Source organism: Microtus oregoni, unplaced genomic scaffold (genome assembly GCF_018167655.1).
Source record: "Microtus oregoni isolate MIOR12 unplaced genomic scaffold, Mior012 000033F_ref0000390, whole genome shotgun sequence".
Lineage (NCBI taxonomy): Eukaryota > Metazoa > Chordata > Mammalia > Rodentia > Cricetidae > Microtus > Microtus oregoni.
In genome coordinates, this window is record NW_024543092.1 from 20,537,413 (window position 1) to 20,561,130 (window position 23,718).

The following is a 23,718-nucleotide window of genomic DNA, read 5'->3' on the forward strand; positions in this document are numbered from 1 at the left end:
TGATAAGCCAACCCAGGCTTGCTTTAATCTTGTTATCTTACTTTACTTTTCTGGATAGCTGGGGTTGCAAGCATAACATTGTGCTCAGCTCCTAAAGTGTTTGTTTTGATAGACCCCAAATGAGATTGGCCAGATGAGTGGGGACAGTTAGTTTCAGCAATTATGTTTTTCTTGACTAAAAGCAGTTTTCTAGACATTTTACTTTAGTAAGTAAATCTGCTTTCTATTTTTAACCCCTGCTCCTAGTACCACTTCTGTTACTTTGTGTGTGATTGAAAGAGGGAAGAAAAGGAGGGAAAACTCTGAGGAATTGTCAGTTGAATTAAGTATTTGATGCTCAACTATTTACTTTAAATATTGTTGTTATGGAGATTCTATTTGCCTCATTTGCTTTTTTTTTTATAAAAAGATTTATTTATTATGAATACAATATTCTGCCTGCATGTGTACCTGCACCCCTGAAGAGGGCACCAGATCTCATTACAGATGGTTGTGAGCCACCATGTGGTTGCTGGGAATTGAACTCAGGACCTCTGGAAGAAGAGTCAGTGCTCTTAACCGCTGAGCCATCTCTTCAGCCCCCTTGTTTGCTTTTATTCAGAATATTATGAGGTAAAATATTAAAATTTCTGTCTGTGGGAAAAAATAAGAACAATGTGATTTTAAATATCATATTACTTTCTTTAAAATTTGTTTTTAAGGGTGATTTTATTTTTTTTATAAACTATTGTTTTTCAAATATCCATTGGATGATAAGTCTGGGGTCATTTTATGTTGGAATACTTGGTGGAGTTTATAGGAAGAAAGCGACTCACCAGTGTTTTGACTTTGTTTTGATGCGCTGTCACCTTGCTGTTTGGTGAATACTTGGCATTGAATAAGCATTAGAAAAGATGGCCCTGTAGTTGAGGTAATGAAAGGATGATGTTGATGCCTCTCCTTGGCGTTCCCCTCAAAGGCTTGGCAAACAGTGATGATTATAGGCTCTGTCTGCTTTTAGTTCTTTCTGGAAGATAGATAATATCATGCAATTCTTAAGATGCTGATTTTAACCACATAAGTTAATTTGCCAATTAAGCTTTTGTTTTCTTGGCATTGGTAATGATTTATTATTATTGGTGGGCTTGCCAAGACTGGTTTTTGTGTTTGTTTTAAAATTTGAGTAGCTGTCAGAATAGGGGCAGGTAACATAGAATCTGACGGCAGGAACTGATAGAATTTGGAACACTATTAGGAATGTCTTGTCTGTACCAGGAAGCATATGGCAGTGTCCCAGTGCTCTATCTCTGCGGTTGAGTATGTTTGTGGTAATAGCATTGTTAGAAAATATGGTGTTAGTGAAAATCAGCTACTTTGAGGTTATTTCTTCTGATTTAATTCTGTGCATTAGCTCTGTTCTCAATATTTGACACAATCTTCCAAATAGTTTGGGTTTTATTGTTTACATTTTGTGTGTAAGGAAATTTCTTGTCAGGGAGGTTGAGTGACTTGGCAGAGTTGACATTCCAAAAAAGTGGTAGTCAGATGTTGAAACGACATGTGCAGTGTTTTGTTTCATGTACCACCAGTAAGCCGTTTCCAACAGCAACAGCTGCAGAAATACTGCAACATTTGAATTTAGGAAATCAATTTAATGTATTTCGTTTCATGTTTTCTTATTTTTCCATAGGTCATAATATGTTTAAATTTTATTTGACTTAAGGATGAGTAGAAAGCAAGTTATTTTTTATTCCTTGAGACCACTGAGTACTCCTGATATTAGACGTTTAGGGACTTCTTACACTACAGTAATCAGCAGTCAAGTCTCTTGGGAGCATTTATGGCATCATATAATTTGCTTCAATTTCAACACTATCTATTTGGAGATTATATCAGATCACAGAAGTTAGGGAAGCGAGCTCCACTCCAAGCACAACCCCATCTGTGGTCCCTGTTCAGCTCTAAGACCTTTTTTTAATCCCTCTCTCAGGTTTGGTTAATTTGCTAGAGTGGTCTACCTAGAATAAAATAACATTTAGGTTTGCCAGTTTGCTATTATAGGATATTTAAGTGGTACAGATGAACATCCTTATGAAATGAGTGCCTAGAGTAAGTTATGGATGGGGGAAGGTAGAGTTTACATGGCATCTTCTGAGAGTGACAGGCACCATTTGGGCTTTTCTGGTTGTTGAACTGCATAGAAATTTTTCTATTTCTCTCCTTAGGAGTTTTTATGAGGCTTCTTTGGGGAATGGTAAATGTGACATCATTGGCCATTTGTTCCCCATCCTTTTCTCTTTTTGGAAACTAGAAAGTGCCAGCCTTTTTAGTTAAAATGATTTTGGTTTCCCTGGCAACCCACTCACAGGCTGGTACTGTCCCATAACCTTTAATCATCTATTACCTCGTTAGTATACAAAGAGTACATGAGAGCTCTATTGCCAAGAAATGAAGAACAGATACACTCACATAATGAATCAGCAGTATCATACAGATTATTTCTAATTTGAAATCTAATGGTGGGCTTAAAAATTAGAATATTCAATATGCAGTGGGGGTAGGACCTGAAATTCCACTATGTTTTGTATACCTTTCTCTTACATGTTGAAGGGTGCTGTGTACTTTGTTGTTCCACCTGTCACATGGGGCCATTTAGAGAATTCTGTGTATGACACATGAATTCTCAGGAATAATTTAGGTGTTTTGGAGTATTTTATAAATGGTTTCTTACTAGGGAGTTTCAATTAGGCAGTAATTCCCTTGATAGGAATTCTTCATAGGATAGAATTCTTCAAGGATTTAATCTTAGTTTTTCTAATAGGAAACTATTTTGAACATAATCCAGATACTAGAGAAAGTGGTTTAGGGAAAGAAAGTAATAGAGCATCACTGTATTTTGTATACTAGAGATATTTTATTTGTATTCTGATAAATAAAGCTTGCCTGAAAATCAGAGTACAAAGCTAAGCCACTAGAGTCCAGAGATACCTTTAATCCCAGGATTCCTGAGATAAGAGACTGATGGCTCTGTAAATTCAGGGCTAACCTGGACTACAGGAGAGCAAGCCAGAAACAGATCCAGGTGGTTTTGCTTATACCTTTAATCCCAGTGCTTGGCAGTCAAACACCTGTAGTCCTATAAGTGGAGACAGGAGTGTTATGGTTGGATGGAGAGAGGATTATAAAGGGGAAGAGATAGGAACTCGCTAGAGTGTGGCACCTGAGATTTGGTAGAGACACACTGCAGTCTAGGCAGTCTGAGGATTGCCCCTTCCGTCTGAGCATTGGTAGAGGTAAAAGGTCTCTCTAGTGGCTTACTGCTCTGCTTCTCTGATCTTCAGCTTTAACCCCTACATCTCATTTTGTGATTTTATTATTCATACCATAGTACACAACTACTTACTAATTTTTAAATTAAATTTATTTATTTTATTCTGACCACAGTTTCCCCTCCCTCCTCTGTTCCTATTCCTTCCTCCCAGCTCCTCTCTGCCCACCCTCCACCCCCTCTGTTTCTTTTCAAAAAGGGGCAGGCCTCCCATGGGTATCAACAAAGCCTGGCTATCAAGTTGCAGTGTGTGTATTAAGGCTGGGCAAGACAACCTAGTATGAAGAATAGGTTCTCAAAAGCTAGCCAAGGTGCTAGGGACAGCTCCTACTCCCACTGTTAGGAGTTTCACAAGTAGACTAAGTTATACACTGTCAAAGACACACACACACACACATGTGTGGACGGCCTAATTCAGCCCCATGCATGATGTGGGATTCCCTTCTGTATGCTGTGAATATGTTTTATTACCATGGATTAATAAAGAGGCTGTTTTGGCCAATGGCTTAGCAAAGTCAGGTGGGAAAACTGAACAGAGATATATATATATAGAGAGAGAGTAGGCGGAGTCGAAACGCCCTGTAGCTGCTCAAGGAGACAGATGCCAGATCCTTACCAGTAAGCCACAGCCTTATGCCGATACATAGATGAATAAAAATGGGTTAATTCAAGATGTAGGAGATAGCTAGAAATATGCTGAACAGTGTTGTAATTAGTAAAGTTTCTGTGTGATCATTTGGGTCTGGGCGACTGGGAAACAGACATAGTCTCCTTCTACACATGCAGGCACCCTAGTTGTTGGCTCAGACTCTGTAAACTCCTGAGTCTAGGTTAGTTGTTTCTGTGGGTTTTCTTGGCTGATGTCCTTGACCTCTCAGGTCCATACAACCCCTCCTCTCCGTCTTCAGCAGGATTTCCTGAGTGTGTCCTTAGTTTGGCTGTGGCTCTCTACCAGTTAACTGGATGAAGGGTCTGGTGGCAATTGCGATAGTCACCAATCCCAACACATCCTATAGGCACTTGCTCATTTTTGTGGGATGATAGTTATAGTGGCAAAGGAAGTTACTTCCATAGAGAAAGTCTTTGTAGGACACTTTAGATTTCTAGTACCAGTCTACAGATATACAGCTACAGTCTATAGCTCTTCCCTATCCTAAACAGAAGGGATCAAAGTGTGCAAGCCTATGAATTCCTGCCTCACACCTCATTCTATTTAGTCAGATCCACCCATGATTGAAATGTTTGGAGTTGGTGAAGCTAGGTCAGTCAAATCTGTCTTAAAGAAGTTCTCAGACTTGGAAGTTTTAGTTCAAATCCTTCTCACTATGAAGGACAATGGATGGGTAGGGATCTGCCGGTCATTCTAGGACTGCTAATAGTTGTATGTATATTCACATTCATTAAACAAACACTAAATATAATTAAAGATTAAAAACCAAGTCCATTATTCTAAAACTACTTCAGACAGTTTGGGGATATTTTCGAGGTTGTTCAAATAATTGTTCATATGTACACTTCTTATAGAAAAAGTAGGTCATGCTGATTCATAATTTTATATTTCTTCTGCAATATTATGTTCCATCCTTTTTCATTTTACTATGTAGTTGAGCTATATGTTGAGGGATAGAAAGGTGTGAAATTGAAAAAAATGAAATTTATGTCCTGGCAGTGCTGAAGCATGCATGTGCAGCCTGTATATGGAGGTTCTGCTGAACTTGCTCATATATTGGGTTTCATAGGAAAAGGTACTCAAACAGAATTCCAACTAATACACAAACTAAGTTTCCTCCATTTTTAGGAGTGTAAGGATTGACATTTTCTCTCTCTCTCTCTTTTTTTTAAATGGAGGGCTACTGTTGTCTAAGTATTTTGAAAGAGAAAAATTAGTTTTATGGTTGGTATACACTTGTTTGTTCTGAAGTATTCCCATGGATTTTGCTAGTTAATTTTCATGATGGATTAACATTTGTCTTTTGTCTCAATGTCATTGACAGCTAATGGAAAAATTATCTAGCATAAATACAGCTCCAAAGAACTTAATTTTATTCATTTTGTTAATACTGTGTTCTTCGTGAATAATACCTTAAGCATTGATATGATTTATTTTTTTAAGCATCTTTTCACTGTGGAAATAAATAGAAGCAAGACAGCCAGAAGCCTACTGGGCTGTTACTTGCCCATCAGTCAGCATTACCACTTTTTTTTTTTAGTTCTTTTTCTTTTTCTTCTTTCTTTTTGTTTTTTTTTTAAAGATTTATTTATTTATTATGTATACAACATTCTGCCTCAATGTATGCCCACATGCCAGAGGAGGGCGCCAGATCTCAGTACAGATGGTTGTGAGCCACCATGTGGTTGCTGGGAATTGAACTCAGGACCTCTGGAAGAGCAGCCAGTGCTCTTAACCTCTGAGTCATCTCTCCAGCCCAGCATTACCACTTCTTGTCTTTTCACAGGGGAGTTCTTTCTTATCTCCTTTCTAGTCCTCCCCACTCTGTGTTAGGGTGTTCAAGGAGCAAATTCTAGACATACAGTTTCAACTTTAAATATTTTATTAAGTAGCTCTAAAAATAGCCTCAATAATAATAAGTAATTAATAATGTTGATTTTTGTATCACCAAATGTGTAGTTCATACTCACAGTTCTTCTCATATCCTATAGATGTTCTTTCAAAAATGCATGTTTAAATTCTATCTAGCCACTCCCATTTAATCCCAGCATTACCAGAGGCAGGCAGATCTATTAATTCAAGATCAGCCTGGTCTGCACAGTTAGAGCCTGACTTTTTTTTTTAATTAATTAATTTATTTATTAAAGATTTCTGTCTCTTCCCCGCCACCACCTCCCATAGATCCTGTCTTGAACAAAACAAAATACAACCATCCACAATCCATAAATTGCTTTTGTTTTTATTTTTAGTTTATTATTATTATTATTGTTATTATTGGTTTTTAGAGACAGGGTTTCTCTGTAGTTTTGGAGTCTCTCCTAGAACTAGCTCTTGTAGACCAGGCTGGCCCCCGGCCTTTTTTTTGTTTCTTTGAGACAGGCTTTCTCTGTAGTTTTAAAGCTTTTGTAGACCAGACTGACCTTGAACTCGCAGATATTCCCCTTGCCTCTGCCTCCTGAGTGCTGGGATAAAAGGAGTGAGCCACCACCACCCAACTCAGGTCCTGTTTCTTACTAGCATGCTAATTTTTATGTTAAAAGTTTGAAGAACTCACTAGCTCATACATAGTGACTCAATTCCCAGAAATGCTCTTAAGTTACAGCATGAGGCTTGCTGTGCTTTTCTTTTCCTTGCCATGCATTTAACAGTTGTGATGGGTTTCAGTTCATTGTATCGTTTTCCCCTCACTGATGTAAAGTGATGATTCCTTTTCCCCTGGTAAGGTAAAACAGTCTTGGTAACAGGGAAGCACTACTGCTGGTGATGTAGGCAATGAAAGCAATTTTACCTTGCTATTCCTTTTAGGGTATATCCCACTACTATTGTCTTGATGTATGCTTTTTAAAATATTCATGTGCTTTCGAATCAAATCTTACCTGGTTGAGAAATTTTCAGAGAACTTTTGCTTTAATCCCAGTTTACCTATTCAGTCTCTTACCATTGGGTAGATTTTAACATTTTAATTTTTCCTTTAATTTTATCTTGTAAAAAGCCTTTATTACAAATATTTGTATGTAGTGGTGTTGAGTGTGTGCCACAATGCTCATGTTATGGCCAGAGAACATGTTGTGGGCGTTGTTTCTCTCCTTCCACTGTGTGAAGCCTAGAGATTGAACCCAGGTCCAGGCTTGACATCAGATACTTGTAGCTACCTCACTAGCATAATCGTTTCCTCTTTCCTTTTTATCATCATCTCTTCTTCCTCATCCTCTATACAGTTATGTAACAGTACCTCTTAGGGGTATCTGTGCGCTTGTATAATTTCTTACTGGTCCCATAGATTGCAATATACAGAACATTTTCTGCACCTTGCTTTATTACTATTTTTACTTAACACCCTTGTTTAACATCACTTATAGAAACATATCTATATAGTTTTCTTTTAAACTGCCACACATTGACTTGTGTGAATCCGAAAAGATTTCTAATCTTTTGCCATTATACACACATACATACTATTAAATACTATATTGATTTTTTTTTTTTTTTTGGTTTTTCGAGACAGGGTTTCTCTGTGGTTTTGGAGCCTGTCCTAAATACTATATTGAATGTCTTCTGTGTTTCTCTTTATTTGTAACTAGTTACCTGTTTATATTCAGGACAGAATTATTGTATTTTGGAATACATTTTTTGGCTAATTTTTGCACTGCATCACCAACAGAATTAAATTTCTGTGTGTTATATAGGAGACTGAGCATCTTTTAGAGGTATTGGGGAGAAACCAATTGTATATAGTTACACCTTAAACTGAACATTAAGTTTTGACTTTTTCAGAGAATCCTTAGTTGAAAAAGATTGTAGTTTGTAAGGAATGTTTTTTCTCTCTGAGCTTTTATTCTTGCCTTCACTTCACAGTCCTCCTTCCAATCCATTACTGATTACTTCTTTAAAAGAATATTTTGTACAAGGAACAAGATTGACTGTGGGTAGGTGAGGGTGCTTGGTTTCCCATAGTGAAAGGTTTGAGGTAAAATTGGAGAAGCTATTTGACATTGAATGCAAAGTTGAATGCTGTGTTAAAGGAATTCATTTTCCCTTTGGAAGCAGTTTTTAATATTATAATATGTTAATTGTTTTTTAAAAAAATAACTAAATTGGAAGAGGTGGTCTGAAGGGAAGTCATAAATGATCATGAAGCCTTAGACAACCCACCTAGAAATTCTTGTTATTGTAATAAAGTAAGATTAATGTCTTTGAATTGCCAGTTCTTTGTTCTTTTTGTGGATAGAAATTTTTATTTTTAATTTACAAATAGTTGATAAATTTATGGGGAACAGTATGGTATTTAATAGTTATACAATTTATAACCATCTAATCAGCGTCATGTTTCTTTGTGTTAAGACAGTTTGCTGGGTTTTGGAGGCAGAAGCAGGCCCATCTCTGAGTTCAGGCCAGTCTGGTCTACAGAGTGAGTTCCAGGACAACTAGGGGCTACACAGAGAAACTCTGTCTTGAAAAACCCAATGAATGAATGAATGGGGGGGGGGGAGGATACTCATTCAGGATCATTTATCTTAACAGTCCTGACCTTAACACATTAAATGAATAGCACATCTCCATGCCTCAGAGCCATGCTCTGCAATGCCATTGTCTTCCAGATGTCTATGTTGTTGACAGCTAGTAATTTGATTTTTTTTATGTGCTGGCTATATTTGTGTCAACATGACACAAGGTAGATTAGTTCTCTGAAAGGAAGGAACTTAGTTGAGAAAATGTCTCTAAGATCTGGCTCTTAAGTTATTTTCTTAATGAGAAATTTATGGAAGAGGGTTCAGCCCATTGTGGATGGTACTATCCCTGGGATTGTGGTTCTGGGTTCTCTAAGAAAGCAGGCTCTGTAAGCCATGAGGAGCAAGCCAGTGAGCCATACACTTCCCCCTCCGGCTTCTGCCCCTAATGAGTTCCTGACCTCATTGCTTTTAATAATGAAATATTATAAGGACCTATATTTGAAGTAAACCCTTTCCTCACCGAGTTGTTTTTTGTCGTTTCTTTTTGGTCAGTTGGGGATATGTTAAACTTTAAAAGCAGAAGGAAACCGAGTGTATTGGTTACCTTGAAATCACGGTAGTCAGATAACTGACTTTAGGAAGGGAGGCTGCATTCAGGGGATATGGACTTGTCATAGCATTCATTTTGGAAAGTAGCTCACCTCAGTAGTCTGTGTCTGCCAGCTGTACCTAACTTCCTAAAGGCCTCACCATATCCTCCCCAAACAGTGTAACCAGGAGGGTAGAAAGTGTTCAGACACATGGACCCATAGGAGATATTTCAGCTTGAAACCTTAGCATTTGTTCTTCGGCAAGAGACTAAATCCCTTTCTCTTCAAACCATCTAGGATAAAAGACCACTGTAAGAAAAAGGAAACTCACTGGAGACAATCTCTTTGTTAAATGTAAGAAATTATCTACCAGAGAAATGGCACTTTTTAAGATAATTTATCCTTATTTGAAACTTTTCAACAGAAAAAATTAGCCAGTCAGAATGCTGTCAAGTTTTTGTAAACATCCTTGGTTTACTTGTTTGCAGCCTACAGTGTAATTTGTGGCAACTTGTGGTTTTTCAAGGTTGTAAACTAGCTCCAGTGATGCCTGTTCACTGCCTTTGTTAGCGTTTTGCCATTTGTCTGTATCATTGTTCTGTGTTGCTTGATGTTTTTTTCCATAATTCTGTAATGAAGAACTTCATTATTGGACAATTTCATGAGTCTAGTGAGCTACTCTGTTCTATTATAGTAGATTTTTTTCAATTTAATCCTTCAGCTGTGAAATACTATTACAATTTTTGTTGCTTTTTAATTTTAAAATGTTTTAATTTTATAACACACTTAGCTGCAGTAAAATTAGGTACCAGAGAAATGGACCTTTTAAGATAAATAAAAATTCTTTTTATTTTAAAGATGTATTATTATATTTTGGGGGCTGTGTATAGAACCTATGGTCTTTTGTATACTAAACATATGTTAGAGCTAGGATGATATCACTGCCTACTCTTTTCAGGATTAAAATGGGGACTGTCAAGACACCTTATTAATTGTTAATAATGATTGTTATCTTTGAAACTAAGAGAATTAATTTCTGACTAGTACTGTCTGCTCTTCTAAGTTGTGAGTTCACTGAGTAATAAGAAACAAAAGAGTAAACAAAAATTGCCTGAAAACATGTAATGTGGACAGCCATCATTAGCAGTAACTCATTCAAAAGCTGTAAGATTTGAATGGCATCAGATTTAAAAGACGTCACAAATAGGAAACACAACTAAGCTCATTTTCAAAAAATAATTTAAAAAATTATAATAGGATTTCATGTACTTTAGTATTTAAAAAAAAAACCCTGATTGGAATTCAGTTTTTAAAAATCCCAGTCTTTTCCCAGTCTAGTTAGTCATTGTTTATATGCTTATGTGTATTTTGGGACCATGTATATTTATAGTGTGATTTTTTTTTACTTTAATATTAAATCTAGATCCATTAAAACATTGTTAATCTGATGGCATATACCTTTAATCTCAACATTGGGGAAGCAGAGGAGGGTAGATATCAGAGTTGAAGACCAACCAAGTCTACATAGCCAACCACGATTTCAAATAATGATCCTCTTTCATCAGAAAATGAAAATACTCAAACCAGGAATCTTTTTGAAATTAAAAGATATGAACATAATTAAGGGATCATTTCTACTGCTCTGAAAGTACAAGTCCTTTAATTCTTATTTAATAAAAAATTATACTCATCTATACTCATAGATGAGGTGTGAGAATAGTAGTTACAATGGACACTAGAGAGATGACTCCATTGCTAAGAATATACAGTGTGCTTGCAAGGACTGCAATTTGGTTCCCAGCACCCAAAGCAGGTGGCTCACAACTGCATACAACTCCAGCTCCAGGGTATCTAAAGCCACATCTGGATTGTGGGCACATATGTGTGCACATGTGCATAGAAATAAAATAACATGGGGGATTTTGTTTGCTTTTGTTTATTTTTTAGAAGTACAGCAAATTTCTGTGCTCCTTTAAAATTGGTTTGGTGTAATTTTTAACATTTTATTTTGGGGGGCACACATAGCTCTTCATCATTTGCAATTTTTTCTGTTTATAATTTTACCAACTTGGTAAGACTTATTTGTAACTCAGAAATATTTGTGATACTTGGATTTACTCATGGAAGCATGCATAATGACAGAAAGGAATCATCTAAAGATTTTCTATTGAGACGAAACAAGATGAGACACTGCCTTTCTGCTCTAGCATTCACACAATACGCCCTGTTCCCGTCAGTCTATTTAGTACCTCATGCTTAGGCTTCCTTTCTGTTGGCGATCTTCTCTTCCAGATATTCCCTTAAGTATGCTGCTGAGGGACTTGTCTAGTCATGTTCTTGAGCAAAAGGCTCTGCTACCTTACAGAGCAGAAGGATACATCAGAAAAGCTAGATACAGTTGTTGACTGTTTGTTTAGTGTTAATGAAATCAGCAGTTGATATTTAAAATTTAAACAAGTTTCTTTAAACAGGAACATATATAAAACTTAGTTTTATGTATTGATTTGTTAATAAAAATGTTGTGACTTCATGTATTCATGAAGCCTAACCCCATTTTTTTTCTAAGAGCAGGAATTTAGGGTTCAGTATTCTTGATGATTTTAGTACATATTGTGAGAACTGACTTTTACACCCCATGTGTATATACGCCACAGACATTGTTATTATTTATCCCTATAATAGAGATATTTCTTTAAAACAGTGCTATATATAGTTACCTTAGGACTCGAGAGATAGATAAGCAGTTAAGAGCACCTGCAATCTTGCCTCGGACCCGACTTCAGTCCCAGTGCTAACGTTGGGCAGCTTATAGCTTCCTGTAAGTCTTGTAAGTAAGTGTGATACTCTTTTCTGGACTCCACAGATGTCAGTACTCATGTGCACATAACTGTACACATAGACATATATACAGAACTTTAAAATGATGAAAACCTTTTTTTAAAAAAAATACCTTTATCGCATTCCAAAGGTTTCATATTGCTATATCCAAGTGATGTGATTTTTTTTTTTCAATATACCACATTTAGCAGTTAAAAAGTATGGGGTTGGCTCTTTCTGTTGATGCTCATTGTAATCAGGTGGATAACAATAGTGCTTGCCATATGTTTTTTACTATAGCATAATATTAACTTTTCCCTTTTAAAATTCTTTGGTTTTCATTTTTCTTTGTTGTTGCTGTTCTTTTCTTGAAACAGGGTTTTTTTTGTTTGTTTGTGTATTCCTGACTGTCCTAGAGAACAGGCTGGCCTTAGAACTTGGTCTGCCTCTGTCTCCTAAGTGCTGGGATTAGAGGCATGTGCCTGGTCAGCTTTAAATTTATAACCAAGAATATTTCCAATAGATATTTGCATAATTGTAGCACAGATAATCAAAACCCAGATTAGATAACCAGAGATAAAGGGGTTAAAGCTATAGATCAGAGAAGCAGAGCAGTAAGCCACTAGAGAGACCTTTTACCTCTTCTAATGCTCAGACGGAACCGTCAATCCTCAGACTGCCTAGATTGCTGTCTCCACCAGATCTCAGATGCCACACTCCAGTGAGTTCTTATCTTTTCCTCTTCATATTCCACTCTCCACCCATAACACTCTTGTCTCCATTTTATTTGTATTTTAATAAATAAAGCGTGCCTGAAAATTAGATTGCTAAACTAAGTGACTAGAGGTCAGGCAGTGGTGGGCACATACCTTTAATCCCAGGCTCAAGATACAGAGGCAGACAGTTCTGTGAGTTCAAGGCTACCCTGGGCTACACAAGATCGATCCAAAAACAGATTCAGGTGGTGGCGGCAGCTCATACCTTTAATCCCAGCTCTAGAGAAGAGTTTATGAAAGGAGGAAACAGGTTTCAGGCACAGTCTCATTCTGAGAATTAGTGGAGGCAGGATTGTCTTTTTTGGTTCAAGGTAGAGGTAAGAACTCTATAGTAGCTGACTGCTTTGCTTTTCTGATCTTCAGCTTGACCCCCCATGTCAATCTCTGGATTTTTATTATTTGTGCTACACATAATGGTTTCAGAATTCGGTTAATGACTTGTGCCCATTTTTTTTTATGTTTTTGTAATTTCATTTATACTTCCTAGTTAATGGTGTTTTGTTGTTTCTGAGAGACTAAAATATTTTTTTGTAGTCTCCATTTTCTGTTGAGTTACAATTTATATCTTTTAGCTAATTTCTCCTCAATATCAAGTCTGCTTACTTGATATCTTTACTTCATTTTATAATGTAGGATGGTAAATTCCATTCTTATATACTTTATTACTTTACCCTTTAAAACAATTGTAATGACAAACATTTTGAATTGCTTTTATAATGGTATAGTTTACTTCAGTATAAGAAAAACTTGACAATTTACTTTTAAAATTCTTACTTAAATGAAATTTTTATTAACTTAATATTTATTTTTTGCTTTTGTATAGCTACTGAGTGTTGGTTGGGGATTGACTCTACTGTCCAGGAAATTACTTAAGTTGTTGTTGTGTTTCACCTAGTTTTGCTGCAGTTATTTCCCAGTTTTCTTGGGGGAGTCAAAGACATGATTTGTTCAAGAGAAAAGAGAAAACACAAGCAGTGATGCCTCTGAGTCTTACCTGCCACCTTATGTTTTGATGGTGTGTGAAGGTTATTTTTTTCAATATCATAATAGGTGTGAGGCTATAGAAGTATGTCCTTATCTTCTAATTTGTCCAAAATAACCCAAGCTGTATTACTGCTGTGATGTGATTATTAACAGTCTTTTTGTTGGCTCCCAGAGCACTGGGGTTCTTAGTTACTCATTATAGGACTCTCAAATCATTTAACCTATCAAATTTAGAATACTATATACAGGACAAGGCACTTAACCTTTCCATTAGTTAATGGGATTAACTAATAGCCTAAGATTTTTGTGTCAGATTTGCTTTAAATACATGTTCCAATCTTTTCATTTATCTTAAAATTTTAGTAGGAAGTGTAGCTGTTCAGAAAAGTTCCATAATTGGAATTTACTGTACACTTTAAAATACGAGATTTCTTTTGTAGACTTACTGTCAGTAGAAAACAAATCTGTAGTGAACAGCTCATGCTTTTATGTTTATACACATACAGGAGTAACTGGCAGAAGGTTTTAAGTAAAAATTAATATATATGTGTATATAATTTGACATGGTATTAGGAATCATTTGGTGGGAAATAAAAATTGATAATTGCCAAATGATGTTGGTAGTGCTTTGAAATGGGGCATGCTGTGTGCTAAGGTGTGTATAATTCCACAGATGATCTGTCATGCTCTCTATTGTCCATAGTTACAAGATACCTTATGGTAATCTTTGTGGCAAAATTCAGGATTTCTGATGTTTGTCCCAGGTCGCTCAAATTCCCCTAAATTCTTGGTGTTGATTTTGTACAGTTAGAAGCTAGTTTAAATGCTGCACTCACACGGATGTTATCATTGGTTGCTGTTAAACTAGTTTAAGCCTGTGCTTTTTTTTGTAAACTAAAATTCTAGAACCACATTGTTCAGCAAGGTCTATTTGTGCCACTGTAACCTAATACATAAGAATGGGTAGTATATAATGAATAGAAGCTGTTGCTTTTTTTGAGGCTGTAAAATTCGAAAGATCGAGGCACTAGCAGGATCCAGTATTTGCTCAGTGTTGTACTCCATAGGAGACTCCACTGATATTATCCTTCACAAAGAGAAGTATGGTTGAACAGATGTAAGGAACAGAAAGGGAGATAGATGATATTATTTCCCTCCTTTTGAAGCCAGACTACCTCCTCAAAGATCCAACTTGCCATTGTTTTATTGTGGGTTTTCTCACTCTGAATTTGGGGCAGCAAATCTAGACCATAACACACCACCAGCTTACATACGGTTGTAAAAATGGAAACCATAAGAGAGGAAAAATTGAACAGTTGTATGATTCGGTTGAAGTCCTCAGTAGTGACAAATGGCTCCTTTTGTACAGGAAAAGTGAGTTCTATTTTCACTGATAACATTTTGTTGTTTGGGAATGACTTTTTCAGGCAAAATCTGTTTAGTAAATCTGGAAAAATAAAGGCTTAGCAGTATGTAATGTCTTTTTTTAACTTGCTTTTTTGAAATAATTTTAAAATGGAACAAACTCCCCCATGCTTATCATTCACCTCATCACAGATGTATATACAAGCGTTTTAAGTCTGGGCCCTGAGTATTTATAGTATTTAAATACTTATTTATTTGTTTATTATTATTGGCTGTGTATATTTTTTGTGAATGATATGTTTGTACAATGTGTGTGTGTGTGTGTGTGTGTGTGTGTGTGTGTGTGTAGGTGTGTAGGTGAATGGACAACTGTGGAATTGTTTTTTTTTTTATTCCATCTTTATTTGGGTTCTGGGTACCAAACTTGGGTTGCCAGGCTTATGTGGCAAGTACCTTTACCTGCTGAGCCATCTTGCTGACCCCACTTGTTTTAGCTTATTAATTACTGATATCATTTAGTAGAAAAAAATTTAATAATAGGATTGCATTCTGTAGCTCAGGCTAGCCTGGAATTTATTAAATAGTTCATACTAGTCTCAAAACTAAAGACAGTTCTTCTTCCTCAACTTACCTAGTATGTTTAGATTTCAGACATGAGCTAATATACAATAATTTTTTAAATTGTATGTTAAAAAGTAATTTTAGTCAGTTTTGTGATGACAGGTCTTGCCTCATCTAACCTTAGTAACTTGGTGTTAAGGCTAGAACATGTATATTCTTCTCTGGTAATTTTCCATGCTTCCCATGCAGTGCTTTCGAGTACACATTTAGGAAGTCACCAAAAGAAAGATAGATGGCAGCTGCAGTGTATTCAGGTTGTTTATGACATTACCAAAGTGGGTGGGTGGGGGGGAGCTTGAGGCAGACATGCCCTGAGACAATAGTTGTTTAATGAGTTTGCTTGTATGTACAAGAGAAGAGAATGGGCTTGATTGCTCACAATCTGAAGCCTGAAAATGTATTTTTCTGGATCTGTGTATTTGCATATCTAATTGCTATGTAATCAAAACTAAGTGAACTATAGCTACTTCAAACTTTAAAATGAAAGGCAATCATCCTTGTGGGGAGGAGGGGAACTCTAAACTTGCAAGCTAGCCTGAATATTAGCATTATAGTCTTGTGCTTAATTATAGGTGTCTGGCTGAGCAGTAAATGTGTGCTTGTGTAATACAGAAGTGAATGTGACTCTGACACACAGTGGAGGTCTGTCTGTTGTAACAGAGCCTGAGCTTTGAGAGCCATTGCTGTGTATCCATTGTGGGTTTTGGTTAAGGGATGGTGCCAGAACGACTGTCAGTTACCTGCTTTGACTTCACTCAACTAGAACTACTGCTAGAATATACTTGATTTTCTGATGGGAAGAACCCCCTCCCCTCCCAAACTGTTAGTTGACAGCTTTTTTATGTTGTTGTTTTTAAAAGCCCTTTGAGGTTAACCTGTTTGCCATAATATGAGTCTTTGGGTTATTGTAGATTTTTCTTTTCACTATATTATTAATTTGAGAGATGTTATATCCTTAAAGTCCTTAAATGCCATTGAAAGTTTATAGCCATCAATTTCAAGGTTTTCAGACTACTTAAAGCTCTTTTTATATTTTCACATTGAATTTACATATATAACAAAGGCTTAAAACATATTTTAGTTTCAATTACTGTCAAGCCAGTTCTTCGTCATTCAGTACCTGTGAAAAACATAGGTTCAGCATGAGACCAATGTCTTTAAGATTCAAGGATTTAGGCTGAGCCAGGAGACTATTGAAATGCCTGAAACTCCCTCCCACTCAAAAAACAAAAACCACAAAACCATTATCACCTTAAACTATTTTTTTTTCTCATTTCAAAAATTTTTCCTGTTTCTTGAAAAAAGTTTATTCTAAACCTAAAATTTAGAATTACTAAACTTTGTTTTTAAGAACACTAATGGTTTTCTAAAAAATTTCCCTCATTCTTAGAAAAAAAGTCTTATTTTTTTTTATTTAAACTGTTAGTTAAGGTGGAATTAACAGATGTTTCAGTTACTCTCATGAAGTTGAAGCCAGGCGTAGTATGTGTGTGCACACGCACACACCTGCCTGTGTGCCGAGGCATATCTGTGCTGTGTGGCACACTTGTGGAGATAGAGGACAACTTCATGAGTTGCTTTTCACCGAGACCAGACTCAGGTTACCAGGCTATTTTATTGCCACTTGTCTTACCTGCTGAAACTTTCCTACCCTGAGTATCCCCTCCCCCCTTTTGTGTGTGGGTGTGTTCATGTGTGTGCTTGTGAAGTCCAGAAGTCAACCCTAGTTGTCATCACTCAGATACTGTCCCTTATTTTTTGAGTAGGATCTCTGATTGGTGTGATGTTAAGCCACCTGTCCCCACCTACTAGTGCTAGAATTATTATGATAACACTGAGCCTGATGTTTTTGCCCAGATTCTGGGGATTGAACTAAAGTCCTCGGGAGTATATGTACATAGGGAGACAGTGCTTTAGTAACAAACCTTGGTGCTTTTGAATATATACTTTTCCCAAGTCACTAACCTGTACCTTTTCTTCTAGAGCCTCCCCCACCCTCCATTTTCTCTGTTTTTATTACGTTTTTAAAAAATCTTTAAAGCGGAGAGAAAAGAAAATTATATACAAAACATTAAATGGCTGAAATTTAGCAGAAAATAAATGGAAAGAGGAAAATAGCTTCTAAAAACGAGACTGTTAAAAAGAACACAAATACCTGAATTATCTAACTAGTAAAAAATGACTCTTAAGTGAAAGTGAAATAAGATACAAGAACTGATTGTCAGCATGCTGATTACACTAGGAAATGTGAATGAGTGTCCTTTAGACTAATGAAAAATTATAATAACTGAAAATTGGTTGCTTAGAAGGAATTGGCTAACACCAGTAATAGTAAATATCCTGATAAGTTGGCCTTACCGGATACATTATAATTTCTTTATAAAAGATAATGGTTATTTAATAATAGATTTCTTAAATTATGTGAAAATATATGTTGACCTATGTGATTACAAAATTTCTACACATTATGTGAAATAGCAAACAAGTAAATGTATGTAGATCATATAAAATTAAAATCTAAATTTTTTTTTTTTTTTATTTTCGAGACAGGGTTTCTCTGTAGCTATTTGGTTCCTGTCCTGGAACTAGCTCTTCTAGACCAGGCTGGCCTCAACCTCACAGAGATCCGCCTGCCTCTGCCTCCCGAGTGCTGGAATTAAAGGCGTGCGCCACCACCGCCCGGCCCGAAAATTTAATATAAAGAATTCTTTAGTAGGTAGGGGGCTGGAGAGATGGCTCAGAGGTTAAGAGCACTGACTGTTCTTCCAAAGGTCCTGAATTCAATTCCTAGCAACCATATGGTGGCTCACAACCAACATAATAAATAAATATTTTTTAAAAAAATCTAATTTGTAACTTTTCTTTTCATGATGACAGCTATAAAAATACTGCTCTTTAAGAAGTATAATTAGAAAGCTACTAAAGTTAAAAAGTACAATGCAGTTATGGAACATACTCCAACAGGGGCCGAAGAGATGGTCCAGTAGTGGTTAAGAGCACTTGGTGCTCTTGCAGAAGACTAGGGTTGGACTCCTAGCACCACGTGGTTGCTCACAATCACTTGTAGCTCTAGTTCTAGGGGATCTGATGTCTTCTTACCTCTGGTGGTAGTTCCTGCACACACACCTGTAACACAGACATACAACCAGGAACACATAACATCCATTAAAAATACAATAAATGAATAAGAAAATGCTGATGGATCTCATAGGTTAGGGTACAGAAGAGTCTGGAAAGGAAAACTGAGAACCACAGAATAGATGTACATGGAGAAAATTTCAAATGGAGCTGCAGCTTCAGCCCTGTTAGAAATTGCTTAAGTAACAGTGGAAGAAATGCACCTCAGAGCACAGAGGCTTTCATGAAAGCACATCAAGAGCTATGCCACAAGGAAAGAATACTGAATAGGAAGATAGAGGGAGGATGAAATAGATACATGGAAACAGTCTTTCTAGAAACTAGTAAGTGTCTCTGATGTAAAATATAGTAGTTTCAAGAGGAAATAAAGGGAATACTTTGTAATGATTTATCAGAACTTAACAGCCTAAATACAGAACTTTTAAAACATGAGTCAAAATTAGATAAAAGTAGAAAGAGTAGAAATTTCACAGTCAGAAGGAGTTTTTAAGTCACTGGTTGAAGAGGAGATGGACTTTATCCCTACTACCTTGGCCTTCTGGGCATTGCTAAAATATTGTACCTCATCATTGGGAAATTCACATTTTCTTTTAAGTGCACTAGAATGGAACCTATGTTATGTCTTGGAGTAAGAAAATACGAGAATTTTATAATGTAATCTTTGGCCATCAGGGAATGAAGTACCAAATATTTTGAAAATAAGCAGCACAACTCTGTGACATTGGCCAAGTCATAGGGTGGAAACCAGAAAATAGTTTTAGTTGAATGAATATAAAATTACAAGACAGCAAAATTTATGAGGTAAAAACTTGTTTAAAGGAGAATTTTATTTATAAATATTTTCTGGCTTAGAAACAGCAAACACCAGCAATCTAAACTTAGTATAACTAAAAAGAAACTAAGAGCTGTAAGATGGAAGTTACTGAAATTGAAAAAAGACAATAAAGAAATGTGACAAAACTGAATATATGTATTTCAAATGTCAGCACAGGAGGTAAAGCTTCTAATTAGGTTGATTCACAACAGGTAGAGAATACTGATAACTAGTATCTGAAAAAATGGAGCATGATATATCCTAGAGACCTTTTTGAGGAAATACATGTATTGAACTGTTTTGAAACAGAGTCTCATGTATCCCAGTATGACTTTGAACTCGTGATCCTCCTATCTGTACATCATTAACTCTGAAATTTCAGGTATGTGCGAGTATATCTTGCTATATGAGGAAATCTGGGACAAATATTAAAAAATTTAGATAAGAATAGATTCTCTAAAAAACAAATTATTATAAAAAGTAAGAAATTATAGTGATATTTTATTTGTATTTGAATAGATAAAGCTTGCCTGAAGATCAAAATGCAAAGCTAAGGCCAGGCAGTGGTGGCACACACCTTTAATCCCATGACTCAGGAGAGGGAGGCAGGCAGATCTCTGTGAGTTCAAGGCTACACTGGGCTACTCAAGATTGATCCAGAAACAGATCCAGTGGTGGTGGCTCATACCTTTAATCCCAGTGTTTAGGACTCACTCACTCTTAATCCCAGCACTAGTGAGCTAGAGACAGGAGCAATTTTAATATTGCTGGGCGGAGAGTGGAATGTAAAGGGGAAGAGAAAAGATCTCAATGGAGTGTGACGCCTGAGGATTCATGGAGACAGGACCTCGCCCATTTGGTCTGTAGATTTGGTAGAAATGAAAAATCTTTCTAGTGGTTGACTGCTTTGCTTTTCTGATCTTCAGCTTGAACCCCAATATCTGTCTCTGGGTTTTTGTTATAATAAAAGAAAGCATTTAGAACAGAAAACAATTTAAAACTTTTTTCGGGCTTCATTCTTTGTATAGAAACTTCTCGGAAATGATAAAAGATTATGGTCACAAAGCTGTGTTTACCAAATACGATGCCTTAAAAATATGTAAAGTAGAAAGTACCAGAAATACTTTAAGGCACACATTTTCGCAGTGAAGCAGATCCAATGAGAACACTGAAGTGTATGTTGGATGCTAGGCATGCTCACTGTGTTTTGTTCTATAAGGAAAATCTTGTTAGATTCAGGAGTCTCAAAGTTGCCAGTCTGTTCTTAAACAGTAGAGGGTATGAGTTAGAAATCAGCTTGAGATGGAAAATTAAGAGTGTTCCTCAGAGAGATGTGCTTTCACTTTATAAAGAGCACTGAAGTAGATGAAAAGTTAGGAGAAGGAAAGCAATAAAGAACATGTTCTGATAGGTATGAAATTTATTGAACAAGGATACTGAAGATGAACTCATGATATTTTTGTGAAAAAACAATGAATTTATTATCTTTAATAGCCGTATCATTTTAATAGCTTTTTGTTGGCTTAATCTTTTCATTATTTACTGTGATACACATTAAAGGAAGAAGTGTCTTTATTTTTAATCGTGTTTTTTAATGTCATAGTAGTCTGTGCTGTCATGAGTGTTGATAATATAGGAACTTTAAGAATGAAGTTTTAATATGTGTTGCGGTCAGGGACTATGAAAAGTCTGGTTTTTATCTTAACTAAACTAACAAGTTAGTTTGTTGCCACAATTCAACACATGTTTATCTGTTGGGAGCAGTATTTGCAACCAAACATGGAGTATGTTCAAGTTACTAGCCAACAGGCTCAGAAGGACTTGCTAAGTGACCATATGCTGCATTCTCATGGATTGTCTGATCTTACACAGAATTCAGAAATGAATACCCATGGCAACAGGCATTAAGATGGCCAGCAATAGGGTCCCCAATTACCACTGGACCCAGCCTCCCATTTGGGCTATCGTATTCAACCATCCCTTTGGCTAAACAGTTAGTTAGAATGTGGTGTGCTAATTTGTTAACATTTCAAGGGCTATTCAAGTAGCCATTGAGTTGTTTCACCACATAAGAGGCATTAGCAATATTAACAGATGTGAACTAGACATTTGTTGTACTAGCCGTAAGTCTACCTGCTCCTACAATAGGGCAGTCTCTTAATTTAAATTTGAAAGTCCAAATTTAAAGGCTCTGGGATACTTGAATCTATCTGTTTTACAGGCTTAAGTTGTTCTTTTGTGTTTCCCAAAAGCCAGTATTCTCCTGAGGAGAAGCTGTTACTCTCTCCTGAGTACAGGTTCAATAGAGTGCTGGCCAAAGTGAATCTAGGTGCAGTAGAGACCAAAAGGCTGTGTGGACAGGAGGGTCTTCTGTTTTATAAAAAAAAATTAGGGGGGAGATGTTGGGAGCAGTGAGACCACAGATCGTGGATTTCTTGTAAACAATTTGTTTTCCCCTGATCTGAGTGCCTACAGCTGCTCTGAGCACAAGACCTTCAGGAGTTCCTGATGGCAGGAGAGTGGTTTCTGGTGGGTTTGGCTGGTGCATGGCTATCTCTATATAATCTGCCCCTGAACACAATAAAGGGGCATTCTTGGGGCTTTCTGAACCAGCGTTTGGAGGTCAGTGTGTCCATCTGTCTCTGCGTCTGTAAACTCAACCTCCAGCCCCTTTCCCGAAGCTGGCAGTCCAGGGCCGCGATGTGCGGCATTTATCGAAGACCAGTGAGTGCTTCCTGATTGGAAGTAGACTTTCTGGTTGACAACTAAAGCAGGAACAATATTTATAGCTGAGTCTCGTGTGTACCAGGGATGCAAAGGGCTGTTACCTCTGCTTCTGCCATATTTGTAAAGGGGAGCATTAACCAAGGAACCCAGGACCATCTAAGCAAGCAGCAGACAAGATGGTCCTACCTCATTGTCTTTGCAGCCTTCTTAATATCCTCTGTCACTAGAAACTGGTTTGGAAAAATGGCTAAGCATTACTCTCTGGGCATCTTGGTGAGGATTTAAAGCATGGGGATCACAGCAGCAATGGCTGTGCAAGAACAGCAGTGTTTGACTGATGCCTCACAACATTAGTAAAACATGCCAGGCTTCAAAAATGTTGCTGTGGCACTTACACGACTTAGAATTTATCCTTGAGACGACTGAGTGGGCAAATGCTTGCTGTGCAGATGTGACACTGATTCAACCCCTGCAGATCCACAGTGGTAAGGACAATCAGTTTCCAAAAGTTGTTCCCTTGCAGGATCGGCAACCGCACCCCTATTATGTCATACACACAATGTATAGTAGATAAACTATAAAAAAAGAAATTTCTTAGAATGACTGAAATGCTGCAGATCAGTAGAATTAGGTGTAGATGTTGTGAAAACATTAGGAAGAACGCAGTGAAGGATTTCAGAGCTAGGAATTTGAAAGCCATACATGATGTTTTTGCTCATTTGTCTTTCTGCTCTTGAGAAGGAACTAATCATTTTACGGGCTACCCTAAGCAGTAAGCCTAAATGGGAATCCTGGCAGCTAGAGTTAACCTAACTAAGGCACCAACCACAACTTACGAATCCCCACCAAATAATCACTCTAACAGTAGCTCCCCATGTTTTGGTTAATTTCATTGTTGACTAAGAAATAGTGCTGTTAGATATTTCTGGAAGATATAGATCAGCCGGGCCCCTGTGTTCTACCTAGCTCTTAGTGGTTTTGTTGGTGTTGAGCTCAAACTCATATGTTAATATATTCAGTGTGAAGGTCATTTAGGTTTTGGTCTGAGCAAAGTTATGATTTATGTAATTTAGATATTCTTGTCTTAAATGGAGTGGAGCTGTCCATGACCAGGGAAATCATTAATGTGGTGGCTAACATTTAATAGCAATTAATTAATATTATAACATAGATCATATATAGAACATTTTCTAAAATTCAGTTTTATGCCAGTAAAAAAGTTGCGAATGTAATATGATTTTTAGATGGCAAGTAATTTTTGGCATTTTCAAAAGTGGTTTCTTGGAAGTTATAAAATTCTAATATGTAACTATAACTTACATAGGAGGATTCATGAAACCTTTTACCTGTAAACCTTATAAAATGGGGAGTTGGTGAGATGGTTGACATTGGTACTTTATTTTGGCATGGCCTCTGTTAGCCCTACACTGTTCATGCTTTTGACACGAGCTTTGCTAA

The 23,718-nt window shown here is 36.7% G+C and overlaps 1 protein-coding gene across 7 annotated transcripts in view; it reads left to right on the forward strand.

The window, feature by feature from the left end:
• The window catches only part of Qki (QKI, KH domain containing RNA binding), a 111,945-nt gene that overhangs the window by 48,083 nt on the left and 40,144 nt on the right, over positions 1 to 23,718 (forward strand). The window lies entirely within an intron of this gene.